At 63.2% G+C, this 8,864-nt stretch overlaps 2 non-coding genes across 2 annotated transcripts; both read right to left on the reverse strand.

Moving 5' to 3' along the window:
• Positions 1-472: 472 nt before the first annotated feature.
• LOC131870521 (5S ribosomal RNA) lies at positions 473-591 on the reverse strand. The gene has a single exon (XR_009368827.1). It is a non-coding gene; the product is annotated as a 5S ribosomal RNA (ribosomal RNA).
• A 7,804-nt stretch (positions 592-8,395) lies between these two features.
• Positions 8,396-8,514, reverse strand: LOC131870497 (5S ribosomal RNA). The gene has a single exon (XR_009368804.1). It is a non-coding gene; the product is annotated as a 5S ribosomal RNA (ribosomal RNA).
• Between the last annotated feature and the right edge of the window lie 350 nt (positions 8,515-8,864).

The following is an 8,864-nucleotide window of genomic DNA, read 5'->3' on the forward strand; positions in this document are numbered from 1 at the left end:
TCTCAACTTTTTTTGCCTTTTCAGGAAACTTTTGAATGGAGCGCATCATTGGTGCGCTCCGAAGTGTGCTCCAAAGCTCTCTCCAGCTGCGTGCACCTGCCCCGGCCGCGCACCCGGCCCCGCCCAGCTTCGCTCACCTGTCCCGGGCGTCTGGTGCGGAACCTTAGAGTAAGAAACATCACCGTGCACCTTGGCCAACGTGCGCGACTCGACCGAGCGCGCACTGGCCGAGGTGCACACCGATTTCACCTGGGTGCGCGCGCAGCACCTCGGGCGCACCGGGGTGCGCGCACAACGCCCGGGTTGCACCGTGGCCTGTGTGCTCGGGGCGCCTCGGGTGCGCGCTCGGTGTCGCCCCCGCGCGCGCGGTAGTGCGGGCAGCGCACCCCGGCCCGGCCCGGCCCCGACGAGAACGCAAACGGGCAAAAGGTTTATTCAAATAGCATTGCGACGCCCGGCGAAAAACTAAAAAAGGGTGCAACACCGGGACTTCCCGGGAGGTCACCCATCCCAGTACTACTCCGGCCCAAGCGCGCTTAACTGCGGAGTTCTGATGGGATCCGGTGCACTAACGCTGGTATGATCGCACCCGTTATGAGCTTGTCGCAGTGTGTACTTAGCAAACCGCGACCCACGTGCGAATCCACCCCGGCCACCCACCCCCGTCGAGGTGCACACCCTCCCTCGCGAAGTGCGCCCCGTTCGCCAAGTGTGAGCCCTGCCCGGGTGCGCGCACCTTGCTAGGGCGTCGGGTGTGCACCCGGCCCGGCCTACGTGCGTGCACCTGGAGGGGGCGTCGTGTGCGTGCAGTGTCCCGTCTGCAACGCGGTGCCCACACACCACCTCGGGCGCAACGACCTGCGCTCACATGTGGGCCGAGTGCACCTTGGTGCATGTTCGGGGCGCCTCGGGTGCACGCTCGATCTTGCCCCGGTGCACCAAGGCGCTCGGTTTGCCCCGGGTGCGCACTTGGTGCAAGGTGGGCACCCAAAATAGGGATCAAGCACCAAAACACAAGTTTCGGGATGCAAAATGGGACCCAAGGACCACAAATGCGTTCCAAGACCCATGATGGGTCCACGAGAACAAAAATGTGTTCCGAGACTTAATAAACAAATATTGGGTTTTAGGAGAAGAAACATGCTCTGATGCCCAAAACGAGAATCGACCCCGAAAAGGCCACAGGCCAAAAGTGGGATGCGAGACAAAAAAAAATGGGACCCGAGGACCAAAATTGGGTTCCCAGGTCGAAGACAGGGCAACCGGACAAGAAACGACCTCTAAGGCTCGAAATGAGTCCCGGCGACTAAAACTTGACAAGAAGCACCCATCAGGCACCCAACTCGACACCCATGGGATGCCGACCCACCCGGGCTTCCACCTAGCACACCTTGGCACCCACCCACCCTCGCACCCAACCTCGCACCCAACTTAGCACCTTTGAACCCACATTGGCACTCACCCTGACCCTGGCACCTTGGAACCCACATTGGCACTCACCTTGACCCTGGCACCCACCTTTGCACTCACCTTGGGACCCACCCTGGCTCCCACCTCGGCACCCACCCAGACACCCACCTTGGTTCCTTGGCACCCACCTTGGATCCTTGGCACCCACCCCGACACCCACCTTGGCACGCAACTTGGCTACTTGCCACCCATCTTGGCTCCTTGACGCCCACCCCGACAACCACCCCGTGACCTACCCTGGCTAGGGTTGGTGCACACCCACCCTGGTGCCCACCTTGGCACCCACCCTATGACCCACCTTGGCACGCACCTTAGTACCCACCCCGTTACCCACCCTAGGACCCACCCCGTGACCCACCTTGGCCAGGGTGGGTGCCTTGGTGCGCACAACTTGCCTGGGCTGCACACCAGGGCGGGCTCAAGATGGCACCCGCGTTCCGTTTTTTTCACTATCTTTCAAAACGGAAATTTTAAAATCTCATTTTTTTCTTTTTTTTGCCTTTTCTGGAAATTAGTGAAGGCAGCGCATCAAAGGTGCGCAATGCTGGTGCGAACCCGGGAGCGCTCCGATGTGTGCTCCAAGGTGCGGCGTGCACGAAGTCCGAGCCCGGTTTGCCCCGGGTGCGCACCTCGCGTGCACCTTCGCCGGGGTGAGCACCTTGGCTGGGTTGCGCGCCCTGGTGCGTACCAAGGAGCGCTCTGAAGTGTGCTCCAAGGTGCGGCGTGCACGAAGTCGGAGCCCGGTTTGCCCCGGGTGTGCACCTCGGGTGCGCACCTCGCGTGCACCTTCGCTGCGGTGGGCACCTTGGCTGGGTTGCGCGCCTTGGTGGGCACCATGCAGTGCACGAAGTCGGAGCCCGGTTTGCCCCGGGCGCGCACCTCCGCCAGGGTGGGCACCTTGGTGCGCACAACTTGCCTGGGCTGCGCACCAGGAAGGGCTCAAGATGGCACCCGCGTTCCGTTTTTTTCACTATCTTTCAGAACGGAAATTTTAAAATATCGTTTTTTTTTGCCTTTTCTGGAAATTAGTGAAGGCAGCGCATCAAAGGTGCGCAACGCTGGTGCGAACCTGGGAGCGCTCCGATGTGTGCTCCAAGGTGCGGCGTGCACAAAGTCGGAGCCCGGTTTGCCCCGGGTGCGCCCTGGTGGGCACCATGGTGCGCACCAAGGAGCGCTCCGAAGTGTGCTCCAAGGTGCGGCCTGCACGAAGTCGGAGCCCGGTTTGCCCCGGGTGTGCACCTCGGGTGGGCACCTTGGTGCGCATGCCTTGCCTGGGCTGCGCACCAGGGCGGGCTCAAGATGGCACCCGCGTTCCTTTTTTTTCACTATCTTTCAAAACGGAAATTTTAAAATCTCATTTTTTTTTGCCTTTTTCTGGAAATTAGTGAAGGCAGCGCATCAAAGGTGCGCACCTCGCTGCCCACCACGGTGCGCAACGCCGATGGGCACCCGGGAGTGCTTCGAAGTGTGCTCCAAGGTGTTGCGTGCACGTTGTCGGAGCCCGGTTTGCCCCGGGTGCGCACCTCGCGTGCACCTTCGTCGGGGTGGGCACCTTGGCTTGGTTTGCCCCGGCTGCGCTCCGAAGCGGGGTTATTGGAGCGCCGCCTCTTTTTTTGTCGGAGCGTTTGGTGGGGTTTCTCGCATTGGCTCTTCCGAGGCCCGGTTGCCACCCTGGCGCGCACGAAGTCGGAAGTAGGGTTAATTGCCCGGGTGCGCACCTTTGCCAGGGTGGCACCTTACCTGGGCTGCGCACCAGGGCGGGCTCAAGATGGCACGCGCGTTCCGTTTTTTTCACTATCTTTCAAAACGGAAATTTTAAAATCTCCTTTTTTTTTTGCCTTTTCTGGAAATTAGTGAAGGCAGCGCATCAAAGGTGCGCACCTCGCTGCCCACCTTGGTGTGCTCTGAGGTGCGCACCCGGGAGCGCTACGAAGTGTGCTCCAAGGTGCGGCGTGCACGTTGTCGGAGCCCGGTTTGCCCCGGGTGCGCACCTCGCCTGCACCTTGGCCGGGGTGGGCACCTTGGCTGGGTTTGCCCAGGGTGCGCTCCGAAGCGGGGTTACTGGAGCGCCCCCTCTTTTTTTGTCAGAGAGTTTGGTGGGGTTTCTCGCATTGGCTCTTCCCAGGCCCGGTTGTTGGGTGCGCTCCCACCCTGGCGCGCGCGAAGTTGGAAGTTGGGTTAATTGCCCGGGCGCGCACCTTCGCCAGGGTGGGCACCTTGGTGCGCAAACCTTGGCTGGGCTGCGCACCAGGGCGGGCTCAAGATGGCACCAGCATTCCCTTTTTCTCACTATCTTTCAAAACGGAAATTTTAAAATCTCGTTTTTTTTTTGCCTTTTATGGAAATTAGTGAAGGCATCGCATCAAAGGTGCGCACCTCGCTGCCCACCTTGGTGTGCTCCGAGGTGCCCACCACGGTGCGCAACGCCGGTGCGAACCCGGGAGCGCCCCGATGTGTGCTCCAAGGTGCGGCGTGCACGAAGTCGGACCCCGGTTTGCCCCGGGTGCGCACCTCGCGTGCACCTTGGTGCGCACACCTTGGCTGGGTTGCGCGGCCTGGTGGGCACCATGGTGCGCACCAAGGAGCGCTCCGAAGTGTGCTCCAAGGTGCGGCGTGCACGAAGTCGGAGCCCGGTTTGCCCCGGGTGCGCACCTTCGCCGCGGTGGGCACCATGGCGTGCACGAAGTCGGAGCCCGGTTTGCCCCGGGTGCGCACCTCGCGTGCACCTTCGCCGGGGTGGGCACCTCGGCTGGGTTGCGCGCCCTGGTGCGCACCAAGGAGCGCTCTGAAGTGTGCTCCAAGGTGCGGCGTGCACGAAGTCGGAGCCCGGTTTGCCCCGGGTGTGCACCTCGCGTGCACCTTCGCTGCGGTGGGCACCTTGGCTGGGTTGCGCGCCTTGGTGGGCACCATGCAGTGCACGAAGTCGGAGCCCGGTTTGCCCCGGGCGCGCACCTCCGCCAGGGTGGGCACCTTGGTGCGCACAACTTGCCTGGGCTGCGCACCAGGAAGGGCTCAAGATGGCACCCGCGTTCCGTTTTTTTCACTATCTTTCAGAACGGAAATTTTAAAATATCGTTTTTTTTTGCCTTTTCTGGAAATTAGTGAAGGCAGCGCATCAAAGGTGCGCAACGCTGGTGCGAACCTGGGAGCGCTCCGATGTGTGCTCCAAGGTGCGGCGTGCACGAAGTCGGACCCCGGTTTGCCCCGGGTGCGCACCTCGCGTGCACCTTGGTGCGCACACCTTGGCTGGGTTGCGCGCCCTGGTGGGCACCATGGTGCGCACCAAGGAGCGCTCCGAAGTGTGCTCCAAGGTGCGGCGTGCACGAAGTCGGAGCCCGGTTTGCCCCGGGTGCGCACCTCGCGTGCACCTTCGCCGCGGTGGGCACCATGGCGTGCACGAAGTCGGAGCCCGGTTTGCCCCGGGTGCGCACCTCGCGTGCACCTTCGCCGGGGTGGGCACCTTGGTGTGCAGACCTTGGCTGGGTTGCGCGCCCTGGTGGGCACCATGGTGCGCACCAAGGAGCGCTCCGAAGTGTGCTCCAAGGTGCGGCCTGCACGAAGTCGGAGCCCGGTTTGCCCCGGGTGTGCACCTCGGGTGGGCACCTTGGTGCGCATGCCTTGCCTGGGCTGCGCACCAGGGCGGGCTCAAGATGGCACCCGCGTTCCTTTTTTTTCACTATCTTTCAAAACGGAAATTTTAAAATCTCATTTTTTTTTGCCTTTTTCTGGAAATTAGTGAAGGCAGCGCATCAAAGGTGCGCACCTCGCTGCCCACCACGGTGCGCAACGCCGGTGGGCACCCGGGAGTGCTTCGAAGTGTGCTCCAAGGTGCTGCGTGCACGTTGTCGGAGCCCGGTTTGCCCCGGGTGCGCACCTCGCGTGCACCTTCGTCGGGGTGGGCACCTTGGCTGGGTTTGCCCCGGCTGCGCTCCGAAGCGGGGTTATTGGAGCGCCGCCTCTTTTTTTGTCGGAGCGTTTGGTGGGGTTTCTCGCATTGGCTCTTCCGAGGCCCGGTTGCCACCCTGGCGCGCACGAAGTCGGAAGTAGGGTTAATTGCCCGGGTGCGCACCTTTGCCAGGGTGGGCACCTTACCTGGGCTGCGCACCAGGGCGGGCTCAAGATGGCACGCGCGTTCCGTTTTTTTCACTATCTTTCAAAACGGAAATTTTAAAATCTCCTTTTTTTTTTGCCTTTTCTGGAAATTAGTGAAGGCAGCGCATCAAAGGTGCGCACCTCGCTGCCCACCTTGGTGTGCTCTGAGGTGCGCACCCGGGAGCGCTACGAAGTGTGCTCCAAGGTGCGGCGTGCACGTTGTCGGAGCCCGGTTTGCCCCGGGTGCGCACCTCGCCTGCACCTTGGCCGGGGTGGGCACCTTGGCTGGGTTTGCCCAGGGTGCGCTCCGAAGCGGGGTTACTGGAGCGCCCCCTCTTTTTTTGTCAGAGCGTTTGGTGGGGTTTCTCGCATTGGCTCTTCCCAGGCCCGGTTGTTGGGTGCGCTCCCACCCTGGCGCGCGCGAAGTTGGAAGTTGGGTTAATTGCCCGGGCGCGCACCTTCGCCAGGGTGGGCACCTTGGTGCGCACACCTTGGCTGGGCTGCGCACCAGGGCGGGCTCAAGATGGCACCAGCATTCCCTTTTTCTCACTATCTTTCAAAACGGAAATTTTAAAATCTCGTTTTTTTTTTGCCTTTTATGGAAATTAGTGAAGGCATCGCATCAAAGGTGCGCACCTCGCTGCCCACCTTGGTGTGCTCCGAGGTGCCCACCACGGTGCGCAACGCCGGTGCGAACCCGGGAGCGCCCCGATGTGTGCTCCAAGGTGCGGCGTGCACGAAGTCGGACCCCGGTTTGCCCCGGGTGCGCACCTCGCGTGCACCTTGGTGCGCACACCTTGGCTGGGTTGCGCGGCCTGGTGGGCACCATGGTGCGCACCAAGGAGCGCTCCGAAGTGTGCTCCAAGGTGCGGCGTGCACGAAGTCGGAGCCCGGTTTGCCCCGGGTACGCACCTCGCGTGCACCTTCGCCGGGGTGGGCACCTCGGCTGGGTTGCGCGCCCTGGTGCGCACCAAGGAGCGCTCCGAAGTGTGCTCCAAGGTGCGGCGTGCACGAAGTCGGAGCCCGGTTTGCCCCGGGTGCGCACCTTCGCCGCGGTGCGCACCATGGCGTGCACGAAGTCGGAGCCCGGTTTGCCCCGGGTGCGCACCTCGCGTGCACCTTCGGCGGGGTTGCGCGCCCTGGTGGGCACCATGGTGCGCACCAAGGAGCGCTCCGAAGTGTGCTCCAAGGTGCGGCGTGCACGAAGTCGGAGCCCGGTTTGCCCCGGGTGCGCACCTCGCGTGCACCTTCGGCGGGGTTGCGCGCCCTGGTGGGCACCATGGTGCGCACCAAGGAGCGCTCCGAAGTGTGCTCCAAGGTGCGGCGTGCACGAAGTCGGAGCCCGGTTTGCCCCGGGTGCGCACCTCGCGTGCACCTTCGCCGCGGTGGGCACCATGGCGTGCACGAAGTCGGAGCCCGGTTTGCCCCGGGTGCGCACCTCGCGTGCACCTTCGCCGGGGTGGGCACCTCGGCTGGGTTGCGCGCCCTGGTGCGCACCAAGGAGCGCTCCGAAGTGTGCTCCAAGGTGCGGCGTGCACGAAGTCGGAGCCCGGTTTGCCCCGGGTGCGCACCTCGCGTGCACCTTCGCCAGGGTGGGCACCTCGGTGCGCACACCTTCTCAATGTTTTCTTGCCTTTTCTGGAAATTGGTGAAGGCAGCGCATCAAAGGTGCGCACCTCGGTGTGCTCCGAGGTGCGAACCCGAGAGCGCTCCGAGGTGCCCACGAAGTCGAAAGTCGGGTTAATTGCATTGTTTTCCCCGGGTGCGCTCCGAGGTGCGCAACATCGGCGCGCACCAAGGAGGGCTCCGAAGTGTGCTCCAAGGTGCGCACGATGGCGTGCACCTCTGGTGCGCACGATTCGGAGCTCGGTTTGACCGGGGTGCGCACACCTTGGCTGGGTTGCGCACCTTTTGTGCGCTCCAAGGTGCGCACGAAGTCGGAGCTCGGTTTGCCCCGGGTGCGCACCTTCGCCAGGGTGCGCACCTTGATGCGCACGCCTTGGCTGGGCTGCGCACCTTGGTGGGCGCCATGGTGCGCACCTTTCGTGCGCTCCAAGGTGCGCACGAAGTCGGAGCTCGGTTTGCCCCGGGTGCGCACCTTGGTGGGCGCCATGGTGCACTCCGAGGTGCCCAAGATTGGTGCGCACCAAGGAGCGCTCCGAAGTGCGCTCCAAGGTGCGCGCGAAGTCGAAAGTTGGGTTAATTGTCCGGTTTGCCTCGGGTGCGCACCTTGCGTGCACCTTCGCCAGGGTGGGCGCCTTGGTGCGCACACCTTGGCTGGGCTGCGCACACCTTGGCACCCGCGTTTCCTTCATTTTAAATTTTTTTTTTTTACAATCTCTCAAGTGGGAAATTCTATAATCTCAACTTTTTTTGCCTTTTCAGGAAACTTTTGAATGGAGCGCATCATTGGTGCGCTCCGAAGTGTGCTCCAAAGCTCTCTCCAGCTGCGTGCACCTGCCCCGGCCGCGCACCCGGCCCCGCCCAGCTTCGCTCACCTGTCCCGGGCGTCTGGTGCGGAACCTTAGAGTAAGAAACATCACCGTGCACCTTGGCCAACGTGCGCGACTCGACCGAGCGCGCACTGGCCGAGGTGCACACCGATTTCACCTGGGTGCGCGCGCAGCACCTCGGGCGCACCGGGGTGCGCGCACAACGCCCGGGTTGCACCGTGGCCTGTGTGCTCGGGGCGCCTCGGGTGCGCGCTCGGTGTCGCCCCCGCGCGCGCGGTAGTGCGGGCAGCGCACCCCGGCCCGGCCCGGCCCCGACGAGAACGCAAACGGGCAAAAGGTTTATTCAAATAGCATTGCGACGCCCGGCGAAAAACTAAAAAAGGGTGCAACACCGGGACTTCCCGGGAGGTCACCCATCCCAGTACTACTCCGGCCCAAGCGCGCTTAACTGCGGAGTTCTGATGGGATCCGGTGCACTAACGCTGGTATGATCGCACCCGTTATGAGCTTGTCGCAGTGTGTACTTAGCAAACCGCGACCCACGTGCGAATCCACCCCGGCCACCCACCCCCGTCGAGGTGCACACCCTCCCTCGCGAAGTGCGCCCCGTTCGCCAAGTGTGAGCCCTGCCCGGGTGCGCGCACCTTGCTAGGGCGTCGGGTGTGCACCCGGCCCGGCCTACGTGCGTGCACCTGGAGGGGGCGTCGTGTGCGTGCAGTGTCCCGTCTGCAACGCGGTGCCCACACACCACCTCGGGCGCAACGACCTGCGCTCACATGTGGGCCGAGTGCACCTTGGTGCATGTTCGGGGCGCCTCGGGTGCACGCTCGATCTTGCCCCGGTGCACCA

The sequence above is a fragment of the Cryptomeria japonica genome, unplaced genomic scaffold, assembly GCF_030272615.1.
Source record: "Cryptomeria japonica unplaced genomic scaffold, Sugi_1.0 HiC_scaffold_334, whole genome shotgun sequence".
NCBI lineage: Eukaryota > Viridiplantae > Streptophyta > Pinopsida > Cupressales > Cupressaceae > Cryptomeria > Cryptomeria japonica.